The sequence below is a fragment of the Parus major genome, chromosome 26 (genome assembly GCF_001522545.3).
Source record: "Parus major isolate Abel chromosome 26, Parus_major1.1, whole genome shotgun sequence".
Lineage (NCBI taxonomy): Eukaryota > Metazoa > Chordata > Aves > Passeriformes > Paridae > Parus > Parus major.
The window spans coordinates 5,146,231-5,160,677 of record NC_031795.1 but is presented as its reverse complement, the minus strand read 5'-3'; the positions used below and the strand labels follow the sequence as shown (position 1 = coordinate 5,160,677).

At 60.0% G+C, this 14,447-nt stretch overlaps 1 protein-coding gene across 1 annotated transcript in view; it reads left to right on the top strand.

Moving 5' to 3' along the window:
- Positions 1-11,241: 11,241 nt before the first annotated feature.
- Positions 11,242-14,447, top strand: part of ATP2B4 (ATPase plasma membrane Ca2+ transporting 4) — a 53,586-nt gene continuing 50,380 nt past the window's right edge. Inside the window, exon 1 of the mRNA XM_033519965.1 lies at positions 11,242-11,383. The gene's annotated coding sequence lies outside the window, so the exon portion shown is untranslated. The remainder of the gene's footprint in view (positions 11,384-14,447) is intronic.

Here is a 14,447-nt window from a genome sequence, read left to right as displayed (position 1 = left end):
CACCCCCGTGGCATCCCGAGCAGCCCGGCACGGCCGCTGCTGGCAAAGCAAGATGATGTCGCGGTGGCCCCAGGGCTGGCGGTGGCCCCGGGCCAGCGGAAGCAGCGGGAAGGGCTGGACCGACTTTATTCCCTGAACCCCGGAGTTTGTTAATTACCCTAACTCATGATTATCGCTTATTATCGCCAACAATTATCATGTTGACAATTATCGCTGTGAATACGCGACAATTGTCATTATCCTTGGCTCTTCGGGGACATTGGCACCTTCTGCCCGTCCTGTGGCACCCTCCACATCCATCACTGCCTTCTCCTGCCTGTCCATGCCCAGCTGTGCCGTTATCCATGGATTTCCTCGTGTTTATCACTTCCCCCATCCTCCTGCCCCAGGGCCCGAAGGGATCTTTAGGGGATTTCTCCCTCTCCGAGCCCTCCAGGGTTATCCTCACCCTCCTCAGGCGGGCAGGAAATCCCTCCTTGGCAGCTGCCGCAGGATTCAGGGATGCCCTGCAGAGCCCTCCTGCCCCAGGGAAATTTCTGAACCCCCGACCCGGCTGGAAAATCTGGATATTGCTGGGAAAACGCGATTTTGTGAGGATGGCGCCGGCTCAGGCGGAACTCTGTCCCCTCTGAGAGAGGGGTCCCGTCACGGAGCCCATCCCTGGGGTCTGATCACTCAGCCTGGGGCCGCACCAGTCCCCGGGAGAGCTGGGACCAGTTGGCCGATGCCAGCGTGAGTCACGGCAGCCTCGCTGCCATCCAGCCATAAACATTCCGGCTTAGGAGCCGCGTCCCAGTTTCTCCTCGTGCTGTTTGCATTGATCTGCCTTCCAGGCTCTGCTCTGCTCCAGTTTTTCGTGTAACTTCACCAGCCATCAGCCCAGAACGCTGCTCTGCCCCTCCCTCACTTCACAGCGGTTTTTCCCCATTTTTTCCCCCTAACTTTTTCCTAAATTTTTCCCTTTCCCCGATATCTCTATTTGAGGTCGCCTCAGCAGCAAAACCCTCACGGTTTTTTGGGACCTGTCAAAAGCAGGAGCTTTGTGCCTCCCCAAACCAGCCCAATCCTGCTTCCTGCTCAAACTGCTGCCAAAACAGCCCCAAGAGCCCCCCTGACCTTCTGGAAGCTTCTCCAAACCCTTGGGAATGACCCTTCACTTCACCAGATGATTTCACCGGTGATTTCCTGGGGGGTCTGGGTGTGTGGGGGGTGTTATTTTTTTTTTTTTCCACGCTGAGGGAAAATGAAAATGCTGAGGCACAGAAAGACTCTCACTTCCCTAAATCCTAATTATAGCACCCTGCGCTTTCGGGCTCAGCGGGTGCCCCGAGCCTCGTGCAGCCTGCGGGGGTGGGAAACTGAGGCACGGGAGCTCTCAGATGGATTTAAGGAGGTTTGGGAAAGGGTTGAGCTCCTCCTGAGTTTGCCCCGAGCGTGGTGGTGGTGCCACGGGGTGGGAAACATTCCCTGTCCTTCCCCGGGCGGATTTCCCAGGGCACGGGGAAAAATCCTGGGGGGAAAAAAATGAGGGAAACGAGATCCTGGTGTCCCAAAAGCTCGTGGGGAAGAATCAAAGAATCAGAGAATCAGAGCCCCCAGCTCCAGCCGCGGCTCCCTCGGGGCTCGGTGACAAGGAGCGGGCAGGCGGGGACACGGGGCGAGCGGGGACACGGGTGTCACGCCAAGCCACAGCCCCTGGGGCTGCCAGCGCCCACGAGCAGCGGCTCCAGAGCCGGGAAAAAATGCCCAAATCCCGCTTGTCCCAAAGCCAACTTTCCACTGGAAGCCACCAGCTGTCCCCCGGCCAGGTACGGGGACTTTGCCACGGGGCTGGACGCTCCCCTCATTAGTTAACCTGATTAATTACCCTGCTGCCTCCTCTCCCAAACAGACCTGGGTATCCAGGCACTAATGAACAACTCCAGCAATTAATTGTAGGGATAGTGCACTCCTAATTAGGAGCAGATTTAGGGAATGAGGGCTGGGAGAGCTCTCGTTGGCTGCCGGTGCCCGTGCTGGAGCACGGGCTGCGGATTCCAACCTGCGGCTCTCTGATGATTAATTGAGGAGTTGATTAAACCCCAGCTCGAGCCGGAGATGTCACCAGGGGTTTGTGTCAGAGAGGCTGGCTGGGAATCGGGCAGGGATCCAGCAGGGATCCAGCCAGAATCCAGCAGGGATCCAGCAGAGATCCAGCAGGGATCCAGCCAGAATCCAGCCAGAATCCAGCAGGGATCCAGCCAGAATCCAGCAGGGATCCAGCAGGGATCCAGCAGGCATCCAGCAGGCATCCAGCAGGGATCCAGCCAGAATCCAGCAGGGATCCAGCCAGAATCCAGCCAGAATCCAACAGGGATCCAGCAGGGATCCAGCAGGGATCCAGCCAGAATCCAGCAGGGATCCAGCCAGAATCCAGCAGAGATCCAGCAGGGATCCAGCCAGAATCCAGGAGGGATCCAGCAGGGATCCAGCCAGAATCCAGGAGGGATCCAGCAGGGATCCAGCCAGAATCCAGCCAGAATCCAGCAGGGATCCAGCCAGAATCCAGCCAGAATCCAGCAGGGATCCAGCCAGAATCCAGCAGGGATCCAGCAGGGTTCCAGCCAGAATCCAGCAGGGATCCAGAAGGGATCCAGCCAGAATCCAGCAGGGATCCAGTAGGGATCCAGCCAGAATCCAGCAGGGATCCAGCCAGAATCCAGCCAGAATCCAGCAGGGATCCAGCCAGAATCCAGCAGGGATCCAGCAGGGATCCAGCCAGAATCCAGCAGGGATCCAGCAGGGATCCAGCCAGAATCCAGCAGAGATCCAGCAGGGATCCAGCCAGAATCCAGCAGAGATCCAGCAGGGATCCAGCCTCACTGGAGCGGTTTTGCTGCCAGGAAAGGAGGGGTGAAGGTGGCCGGGAGCTGAGGGGTGTCCAGCTCTGCTGAGGAACTCCAGCGAGGCTCTCCATGGGTGGGAACCTTTTTACAGCTGCCTCCAGAGCCCCAAAATATGCTCAAACATCTGAATTTCCCACAGTGTTATCAGAGTGTCACCTGGGGGGGACAGGGCTGTCCTTTTTGGATGATGAGCCCCACGCTGCCCCAGAGGCGATGCTTTGTCCTCCAAGGGTCAGCCAGGGCTAGGGGGGACAGCTGGAAATTAAAAAAATTTAAAAGTTAAAATTAAAAAATTAAAAAAAAAACAACACCCAAACACCCTGGAGAGGGAAGGGCCAGAGAGAGGCCGAGTTTCCATCAGCGCTGGGTCACTGGAAAATCTGAGTGTGAGTGAGAGGGAAGGAGCGAACTTCTCCTTCCTGAGAGCGGCTCCTGCCAGGGAGGGAGCAGCTCGTGGTGGGCTGAGAGCCTCGGGACCTTCCCCAGGCTCCCCTTCCCTCCGAAAACACCGCGGGAATGAGGATCCCAGCTCCCGGCACTGTGGGGCTGCTGGGACAGAGAGCAGATGATGTCACCCCACACCGGACACTGATGTCACCCCAGGCTGGACACTGATGTGTCCCCACACTGGACAGTGATGTGTCCCCACACTGGACAGTGATGTGTCCCCACAGTGGACACTGATGTGTCCCCACACTGGACACTGATGTGTCCCCACAGTGGACACTGATGTGTCCCCACACTGGACACTGATGTGTCCCCACACTGGACACTGATGTGACCCCAGGCTGGACACTGATGTGACCCCAGGCTGGACACTGATGTGACCCCACACTGGACACTGATGTCACCCCACACAGGACACTGATGTGACTCCACTCTGGACACTGATGTGTCCCCACACTGGACACTGATGTGACCCCAGGCCGGACACTGATGTCACCCCAGGCCGGACACTGATGTGTCCCCAGGCTGGACACTGATGTGACCCCACACCGGACACTGATCCTCCGAGCTGCAGCTGCTGGGTCTCCTCCAGGATCTGTTCTGGAAAGCCTCGATCCCAATCCCGGCTGGGATTTTGGGAAGAATGGGAGGAAGGATACACAAAGGACAGGGGCTGCGAGCCGGGCAGCGCTGGGGGGTTCAATCCCTCCCAGTCCCATTCCCACAGGGAATCTCTGCCTCCTGCCCCTGCTGCCTGCCTGGGCTCCTCCCTGCCGGGCTTTGCTGGGCAGAGCTGAGCCCGCACCTGCTGCCGTGGTGCCCCGAGGGACCGCACGAAGCCTTCTCCTCCTCCTCCTCCTCCTCCTCCTCCTGCTGCTGCTGCTGCTCCTCCTCCCCGTCTGCTCGCGGCGCTGCCCACAGCTCCTGCCTGGAAGGAGAGTCTGTTCCCAGAGTTGGGATCCGCAGCCAATTCCAGCTCTGCGGAGCAGAACCGGCTCCGTGAGCCGCGGGAGGGGCGCGGAGGCCGCGGCTCCCCGGAGGCCGCGCTGCCCCTGGTGGGTCCCTCCCTGCAAACCCAGGAGCTCCGGGGATCCCAGGGATTCCCCACCTGGGGAATGCTGCACCGGCCATGGAATCCGGGAATGGACGGGAAAGGTCGCCCAGAGCCACCCCTGCCATGGCAGGGACACCTCCCACCATCCCAGGATGCTCCAGCCTGGCCTTGGGCACTTCCAGGGATCCAGGGACAGCCCCAGCTGCTCTGGGAATTCCATCCCAGCCCCTCCCCACCCTCACAGGGAGGAATTCCTTCCCAATATCCCATCCATCCCTGCCCTCTGGAAGCCATTCCGGTCCCTCCAGTCCTCGTCCCAGCTCTCCTGGAGCCCCCTGGAAGAGGCTCCAGGCTCTCCCATCCCGATCGGCCCAGCTGCCCTTTGCCATCCCCCTGCACAGCATCCCAGAAGAGCTTCCATCACCAAATGTCCTCTGGAATCAGCCAGTGGAGCTGATCCCAAACCTGGACTCAGGTTTAAATCCTGGAGCACACCAGGACTCAGGTTTGGATCCTGGAGCACACCTGGACAGGGTTTTGGCTCTGGGAGCACACCAGGACTCATGTTTGGATCCTGGAGCACACCAGGACTCAAATTTCCATCCCCACCTCCAACACCCACCCTGGATCTTTGCCCCTTCACCCCCCAATCCTGCAGAGACCCTTCACCCCCATCCCCCGGGCTTTGGGGACAGATTCTCCCTCCCCTCCTGCCCTTCCTTGGTTGGATTTTTTCCCGGGAGCTCATCCATCGCCATCCTTTATGGATGAGATGTGTCACTGCTGACCCGGGTTCACCGCCGGCTGCCAGGGATGCTGCCAGCCCAGCCCGTGGCCCTCATTAGCTTAATTACTCCTGGGGAGGCCTCCCAGTGCCAGGCCCGGGGCCTCCCGGTGCTCCATCACCGCCTGTCACCTCCCGCACCGAGGAGGGGGGAAAAAATCCGGGAAAAGCAGCTGGGTGGCACTGGAAATGAAGATTCCCACGTCAGAGCCGGGAGCTGGGATCGGCTGTCTCAGCAGCCAGCGGGGACAGGAGCTGCTGGCGTCACCGCTGATGCGCGACACCGGCACCGGAGGAGGGAGGGAGGGAGGGAGGGGACATCTGTGCCAGACCCCATACCCGAGGTGATTCCTGCAGCCTGATGTGTTCCCAGAATCCCAGGCCAGGATGGAAAACCTCTCCAGGATGGTGGAGTCCTGCACCTCCCAGAGCAAACCCCAAACTTTTCCCTCGGGAGCCGTGGGTGCCGCCACGTGCTCCTGGAGGAAAGTTTCTCCTCCGTTTTTGTGATTAATTCCTTCCTCCCACCACAGCCGCCCGCAATCCCATCTATATCCATGGCTCCCCACTCCTCCTCGCCTGTAAAATATTTATAAATCCCTACATTTTTTTCCATTTTTCATTTTTTTCCTGCCTTTCCCCCCCCCCCCCCTTCCTTCCCACCCGGGCTCCCCGGCTCTGCCGAGCTCCAGGAACCGCTTCATTTCCATAAATCTCGGGGAAGCTGCAAGGAATAATTTCATTTTTTTATTTTTTTTTTTTGCTGGGGGAATGCACTGCTTTCTCTTTTTTTTTTTTTAATTGCGTTCATCTGCAGCTCCTCAGCGATGCATTATTGATGGTGATTATTCCAATAAAGGAGCCGCTCCTGGTTGGTTTTTCCAGGGATGGATTTGGGAAGATGCCTGGTTTTCCCTCTTCCTTTTTTCTCCCTGTTTTGATGGAAGAGGTCACCTTTGCATCCCAGATTTTTCCACTCATTTTCACACCTTTTTTGGGTATTTCACTCCTTTTCAGTTTATTTCACTCCTTTTTAGTTTATTTCACTCCTTTTTTAGGTATTTAACTCCTTTTTAGTTTATTTCACTCCTTTTTTAGGTATTTAACTCCTTTTTAGTTTATTTCACTCCTTTTTTGGGTATTTCACTCCTTTTTAGTTTATTTCACCCCTTTTTAGGGTATTTCACTCTTTTGGGTATTTCACTCCTCTTTTGGGTATTTCACTCCTTTTTAGGGTATTTCACCCCTTTTTTGGGTATTTCACCCCTTTTTTGGGTATTTCACTCCTCTTTTGGGTATTTCACCCCTCTTTTGGGTATTTCACCCCTTTTTTGGGTATTTCACTCCTCTTTTGGGTATTTCACGCCTTTTTTTGGTATTTCACCCCTCTTTTGGGTGCTGCCCCAACGCAGGTGATGTCCCCTTATTGTCACCCAGCATCCCCCAAGGACCCGAAGGTGGGGTTGGGGGGAAAATCGACCTTTCCAGAAGCAGGAATCCGGAGGATCCTGGAGGACGGGAACATCCAGAGGCTCTGAGTGGCTTTGCTGGGACACCACCAGGAGCTGCCCTGGGGTTTTCACGGCTGCTTTGGCCTCCAAATTTTGGATTTCGGGAGCGTCTTGGGAATCTGCTCCTCTGGGAAAGCTGCTCCTGACCCCATAGCTCTGTGCAGGTGACAAAAGTGGCCTGGCTGGGTCATCCCTGCCCTTGCTGTCACATCTCTGTGGGGCATCCAGGTGGGACCGAGGGCATCTCCAGCCCTTCCAGCACCTTTCCCTGGAGGGAAGAGCGGTCCCAAAGTGGGTCTGGGGAGCTCCCCCGCCTCCCCAGCTCGGGGCTGACAGCTCGGGAGTGACGGGCAGAGCGTTTTTCCCTCTCTGTCACTTCTCTCCCCTCCCTTTCAGCACCGCCCACCGCGCTGTCACCGCCGGCAGCGGGGACTTTCCTCGGGCCCACCAAGGTCCCCGAGCTGTTAGCGCGCTGCAAACACCGAGTACGAGGTTCCTCCTTGATGTGAGGAATGAAACGAGGTCGGAACTGGAGGGGAAAATGTTCATTTCGGGAGGGAGGGAGAGGAGGATCTCGGGGGGTTTTCCCTGGAGTTGTTTCCCTGGGAATTGCTCGGGAGGGATCCATGGAAAAGCACGGATCCAGCATCCTGGAAATTCCCTTTATTTCCACCCAGGGATGCTCGGGAAGGAGCAGCCCAGAGGCTCCTCCTGAGCTGTCGCAAATTTTGAGGGTTTAATAACAGGCCCTAAACAGATTTATCAACCCTGCCGTGCTTCCAAGCGGGAATGTGCAGGGATGGGGAAGGAAAAGACTCCCAGGCACTTTGGGGATGAATTCCGTAGGTGAGCAAACAATTTCATCATCCGGTTACAGCCATAAAGCAAAAATCCCTCCCAATCCCCAAATTCCTCCTCTCGCCTTTTCGCTTCTCCAGTCAAGCCCCTTGATGAAGGAGCTGCTTAATTAGGAATTAACGGGGCTGTTGGAGTAATTTGGAGCAGAAATGGGCTAGGAGAGGTTCATTAGTGCGGTGATGGGTAATTAGCAGTTCCGTGGCTGCCGGAATTTTTTTTGAGGCCTCCAAAGGCTTTGGAGTGAAGGGAAAAGCCGGGAGCAGAGCAGGGAATCGCTGTGGATGCTCATGGGACCGGGATGGGACATTTCCCACCGGCATCCCGAATTCCCGGCAGGAATCCCAGCCTTGAACGGGCACCTCTGGGTGCTGCAGCTCAGGGATGAGCAGGGAGAGGGGGAAAAGGAAGGGAAAAAATCCTTTAAATGCCTTTTCCAGCAGCTGCGGGAGCATCCCCAGCTCCGCAGCCCCCCCAGGACCCCCGGCATTCCCGGCAGAGCTTTTCCAGGGTTTATTTATCCCCGAGCACCGCGAGCCACAGCGCTGGCGCTCTCTCCCCCTATATTTAGCCCTTGAATGGAGAGAGATTTTACAGACGCCTGACTCTGCCTTGTGCTCAAAAGTCACTCAGTGTTTCCATGAGAAACCCGGGGGGTCCAATCCGGAGCTCGGTGACAAATAAAAAAACCTTCCCCGCGTCTTCCAGCGGCGCTGGATTTACCCCCTCCGCCCCCTCCGGGGATGAGATCAGGATCTGGCCCCGGGTTTTGATGGGTTTGTAACTTGGCTGATACAACTCGGCTGATTTAATTCATTTTTCGGGCTAAAAAAACTCCACCTACAAGTTCCCAGCCTGGGAGGCATTAAAGGCAAATTAATCCAAATATTAGAGGCTGGGTTTAAAGGGAAATCATCAGGGTAGCGGGATTTTTATTTTTTATTATTATTTTTATTTTTTCTTAGGGAAGAACCTGGTGGAGACTTTTTTCTATTTTGGGGTTATTTATTTTACCTTGGTGCTGCTGGGTCTCCTCGAGGCCTGGCACTGCCTTACAGAAAAGCGCTGGGAGAAGAAAAGAGGTGGCAAAAATCGGGATAACAGCGGAGATTCCCATCGGGATTTCGGTTCCCTGGTGGAGAACTCGGGTGCTGCCGGTCACTGGGGGAGTTCAGCTGATTTTCCATGGAATGGGAAGGGAGAGGACTTTTATTTTTTTATTTGGGGTGTGGTGGGGATCCAGAGGAGCCTGCAGCAGGTTCTGGGTGCAAGGAACAAGGAGAATCCAGCCAGGAATCCCTCCTGAATCCAGGAGAGAGCTCCAGGCTGGGAAAGGGGATTTGATCCCCGCATCCCTGACCAGAGCCATGAAGAAAAGGGAATAAATACCAATAAATACCAACAGATAACAATAAATACCAATCCAGCCATGATCCGAGGAGGATGAGGAGGAGGAAGGCACAGCACAGCCCTGCAGGGACTTCCCTGGGGGGATCATCCTTCTCCTTCCTGCTCCGGGCGCAGGGTGGGGACACCTCTGTCACCACCCCGGGGGTGGTGGCACCACCAGGAGGAGCAGGTGGCACCAGCAGAGACACACAAAGGGTCCCAAAATATTCCATGAAGGAATTTTTTCCACTCTGCAGCTCGGTGCTGGCTCGGCCATGACCCTCCATGTGCCTGGAAGAGGCTCCGGGGCTGCTCGTGGCTCTGAGCTGGAATCGCCTCCCTGGGAACCACATTTCCCACATGGATTTTGGCTGCTCCCTCCCCGGGTGGAAAACCTGCTTTTCCTCCGTTTCAACTCAAACCCAGGAGCCCGAGGAGGCTGCAAATCCCCGGCACTGCCGAGCTCACACGGCTTCCCTGAGGCAGGAAGGCTGATTTCCTTCCAGGAGCCCGAATCCAGATGGTCAGAGATTCCTTCCAAGCTCCCAGAACCTGTTGGAAAAGGCCATTATGTCTCAATAGCAGTTTTGCATCCCGGCCCGTTGGAAGTGGCGCCTGCCAGCTGCTCCAACACCTCTTTTCCAAGCTGTTCTGCGCTCAGGGGGAACCAGTCTGGTCAGGGCCGGCTGATTTTGCTGGAGGGATAAAATCCGTGGGTTTTTTCCCCATTTTTTTTGTGTCGGGGAAGTGCGGAGCCGTTCAGAGGAAGAGGCCAGAGGTTGTTTTTTGAGACTCAATGTTTGTCTCGTCACAAGAATCTCCAGCCCCTGAAATATTTTATTTTCAGAAGGAATAACCCTGTGAACTCCCCAGGAAGATGCCAAGGAGGAATTGAGGCGGAATTCCCATTCCAGGGCATTTCCCTCTTCTCAAAGCAAAACTCGGGGCCAGGTCGTGCTCCAAAGGACGCGGAGATGGAATCAAACCCAACCTGGGCAGCTCTGATGTCACTCAGGTGACTTCAAACAACATTCCCTGCTCCCAAAAAACCCCTGGATCAGCTCAGCTGAGCGGGAAGGTCCATCCCGGTGAGCCGAGGGAGGGATTTTGCTGGAAAATGGGAAAGAGGAATTCCCAGGGTCGGGCTCTGTTTCCAAGCCCGGCTCCTGTGCAGCACCACGGCGGCCGGGGAGCGCTCGGGAATGTGGAATTCTGGAGGTGCGGGCCCTCGAGGGGGGAAAAATCCGCTCGGGAGCGCTAATGAGGGGCTGTGCCCGCACGGGCGTTCCACTGGTTTAACTGGAACCGCTGCGAGCCCAAACTGGGCCTCGGGGAGGGGATTTAAGGTGCCCCCTGCCAGCCCCGCTGGCCCCGAGGCCACCGCGTTCCCGTGCTTTGGGAAGGATTCCATGAGGAATTTGATGCGGGTTCCTGTAAAAATAAAAAACGGGGTGAAAAATAAAAAAGGTGGGATCTGGGATTGGGGGGGGTCGTGCTGGACCCTCGTGGCTCTCAGGGTGACAGTGACCCCAAATTGATGCTGTCCCGTGAGGGGACAGCTGCACCCAGGGTGGGTCAGACCCCAAAACCGCCATAACCCCACAAAAAACCCCAATTTTGCCGCAGGTCACGAAGTTCCTTCTGCCTCCCCCACACATGGAGTGGGGAGGGGTTTGGGAATGGGGCTGCCCTCGCTTTTTGGGGTGCCCGCACTGCCCTGGGGGGGTCCCCACATTTCCCGGGGGTGTCCCCACGTTATTTGGGGTCGCACGCCCCACTCTGCCCGTGGGGTCCTCCCACTGTTCGGGGTGCGCACATTCTCTTGTCCTGGGGTCCCCAAAATTTCGGGAGGTGCACCCACCCTTCTGTCCAATGTGTCCCCATCCTGCCCAGGGGTCCCCCCACATTGTCCGGAGGTGTCCCCACTCTTCTCGGGGGTGTCCCCACATTGCCCGGGGGTGTCCCCACATTGTCCGGGGGTGTCCCCACATTGCCCGGGGGTGTCCCCACTCTTCCCGGGGGTCTCCCCCCATTGTGCGGGGGTGTCCCCACATTGTCCGGGGGTGTCCCCACTCTTCCCGGGGGTGTCCCCACTCTGCCCCGCGGGTGTCCCAGGCGTGCACCCCCCACTCTGCCCGTGGTCTCCCTCCCTGTTTTGGGGCTCCCCACGCCGCTGTCCCCCCGCTCTGTGCCGTTCACCCCGTTCCTTTCGCCGTCCCCCTTAAGCAGCCGTCGGGGCGTGCAGCCACCTTAAGGGAGCCCCTCCCCCGGCGGGCTGGGACGAGCCCTCCCCCTCCCTGCCCGCCGTCCCCTCCCTCGCCGGCCCGGCCCCGCACGGCCCCGCACGGCACGGGGGTTGCCATGACAAGCATTTTCTCCCGTTAGCTCCGGGACCGCTGCCCCTCCATCCCATGGCCAGTCGCGGGGGCTCCGCCGCCAGCCGGTGGGACCGGAGCCGGTGAGTGCGCGGGGGGACCCCGGCAGCGGGGTACGGGGGATCCCGCGGGGGGTTTGAGGTGCCGGGGGACACGCTGGGGACACACGGGAGCGGCGTGGGGCGGCCGGCGAGGGGGTTCTTTGTAGGGGCGGGGGGCGCGGGTGGGTGGGAGCATCGCTGGCAGCGCTCTGCCGGGGCGGGTGGGGCGCTGGCAGCGGGGATTTCACCCGCTCCGTCCCGGTGCAGCAGGTGGGTTTGGGAGGGGTGGGCTTGGCGTGGGTTCCTAAATCATGGGGGGGCTCAGCGTGGGACCCCCCAGACCCCAATCCCGCGTGGGAGAGGCGGGGGGTGATGGGGTGACCGCGGTCCGGCCGCTCCGGGGCGTGGGCGGCTGCGGGGGGTGCAGCCCCCAAACAGCTCGTGGGGGGCAAGCCCGGCAGCCCCCCCGGTATTTGGGGCGGGGGGGACGCTCCGCTCGGATCCTACAACTTGTTGCCCGCCCTTGGGGCGGCGGGGGACGCGGGGCTCCCGGCCGCGCGTGGTGCTGGATTTTTTTGGGAGGCAGCGAGTTGTGGCATTGCGGGGAGGAGGAGGAGGATGAGGATGATGGAGGAAGGAAGAGGCGGGGGAAAGGGAGGGGGGCTTGCGGCAGCCCAAGGACAGAGCGGGGAAGGTGCTGCGTGGGTGGGTTTGGGGTGGTTTTTCCCCACCCGTGGGGCAGCGAAGGGGGGCCGCTCCCTGCCTCGCGTGGGGAGGGTGGGATGCGCTGGGGAGGTGCGTGGGGGATGCCCACGCCACGGCTGGGCACGTCCCCCTCCTGCCTGCACCAATCCAGCTGGGCAGAGCCACGGCAGAGAAAACAGGAGTGGGGAGGCGGAAAATAAATTAAAAAATAAATCAGGAAATCTATTGGAAGCCCGGCCAGGCTCTGGCCTCGTCCGCCTCCTCCCGCCTCTGCCCTCAGCGCTCTCCCTGCATCCCGGCCCCGGCTCTGGAGCCTCCCAGCATCCCTGGCCTGGCTCGGTGGGTCGGGGGCTGCCCGGCGGCGGGGGCGGGGGGCTGTGCGGAGCTGGGTGGTCGCTCTCTGCCCGGCCAGAGGCGAGTGGAGATGTTGGGAGGGGAGGAGGGACAATAGGTTATTGTGCTCTTATCTCTGGAGACCTGAGCTTGGGTGGGGGTTTGCGTTGCGAAGCGCAAACCAGTGCAGCCAGTTTCTGCCCGTGGCCGTGGAGCGGCGGCCCTGGACGTGGGTGGACGGGCAGGAGCCGAGGGCAGCGAGCTGGGGTGGAGGTGAGTGCTCGGAGCTCGCCAAGGGGCACCCAGAGCCGTCCTGGGGCCGGGGGACCCCGAGCTGAGCCCCCCAGCCCAAACCCCCTGTGCTGCTTGGACGAGGCAGGGGCTGCACCGCTGCCGGGCTCCAGACACTGCCCTCAATCTTTCGCTTCCCTGAGCACTGAAACGCACCTAAATTATTAAATCATGAGCGAGAGAGGCTGACGCCCCCGCGCTCCGCCAGCCCCACCCCGCCGCGCCCCGGGGATCCCTCCCCGGCCCCGGGCTCCTCTCCCCGGCTGCTCCCTCGGGTGACCCCCCCGGAGCCCCACCCGCGGGTTCAGGGGGGCTGCAGGTGCCCCTCGGATCTGGGGGGTGGAGGAAGGACCCTCCCTCAATGGTGGGCGCCGGGTGGGCTTGGAGGCCTCTGAGATCCGCGCCGCGACCGCCCCCGGCCGTGGCAGTGCCCGGGGTGCGCGGCACGGTGCCGGTGCCGGTGCCGGTGCCGGTGCCGGTGCCGGTGCCGGTGCCGGGATGCTGCAGGTGGAGCTGGGGAGCGCCCGGGGCAGGCAGGAGGCAGCGCTTCCCCGTTCCTGCCCTCGCTCCGCGCATTCCCCGCGGGCTCCGGCCCCGTCCCACCCCGGCCGCTCCCCGTCCGACCCCCGGCTCCTTCCCTGCTCCCTCCCCGGCTGGAAAAGCGCTGGGAAGTGCTGCGAGCGCTGCAGGTAGAGAGCTTTGAGAGGGCTCAGGCTGTTGTTGGGTGTTGGTTCATTTAATTTTTTTATTTTTTTCCCCTTTTTTATTTTTTTTTCCGCTGGCGATGATGACGGAGGGAATTCCCTGCGCTGCCGGCTCGCCGCTCGCGTGCCGTGGGTCCGCATCTCTTCCCGGGGGATCTGTCGCTGTCACCCGAGCCTTGCGCCTCCGGAGCCGGGAGCCGCCGTGCCCGAGCCCCCGGGCAGAGGCCGGGCAGGGCGGGGGCAGCCCAAGGGTGGCACCGGTCCTTGTGCAGGATGAGTAAGAGCAGGGAGGGACGGCTGCTCCTCTCCACTATTGTTTAGCAGTCGAAAGCGCCGGGGTGGAGCCGAGCCCGGAGTTTCCCCTTGTCCCCAAGCCCTGCGAGACGAACCCGCTCCTTCCCCTCCTGCCCCCCGCTCCTTCCCTGCCCCTTCCCGGCTTCTCCGCGCGTTCCCTGCTCCTCTCTGGGGTTGCGGTTTGGGGTTTTTTTTTTTCCTTTTCCTGTTTCTCCTCCCTGCTAGGCCACGAGCGGAGTTTTCCCGCAGTGGCCACACGCGCCCGTTCCAGCAGCGCGGGTTGGAGCCTGCGGGGATTTGGGGACCCCAATCCCTGCGCTGGGGGGGACCCGCGGCCGCCGCCCGCTCGCTGCTGCTGCCGCTCCCCGAGCAGGGCCCGGGAAGGGCTGGCAGCTCCGGCTTCCTCCTCGCCCACGGCTCCTCCCCGCCGGGCACGGCTGCGCCGTGCTGGGAGAGGAGACGGAGAAAAACCGGGGTGAGAGCCCGGGGACCCCGCTGGGTCCGGGAGCGGCCAGGCAGGGACGGGGAGCCCCGGCAGGGAGGCTCGGTGTGGCCGTGGAAATGAGTGCAAATCCTTCGGGGAGTGACCAGGGGTCAGTGTGAGCACGGCAGTGGGTGCAGGTCCTTTGGGGAGTGACCAGGGGTCAGTGTGAGCACGGCAGTGGCTGCAGGTCCCGGGATGGGAAGCGAGCCGTGCTCCATGGCGATGGGAAGTGACCGATGCTCGGTGTGGCTGTGGAAATGGGATGCAGCCCTTAGAAGGGGAGGTGACCAATGCT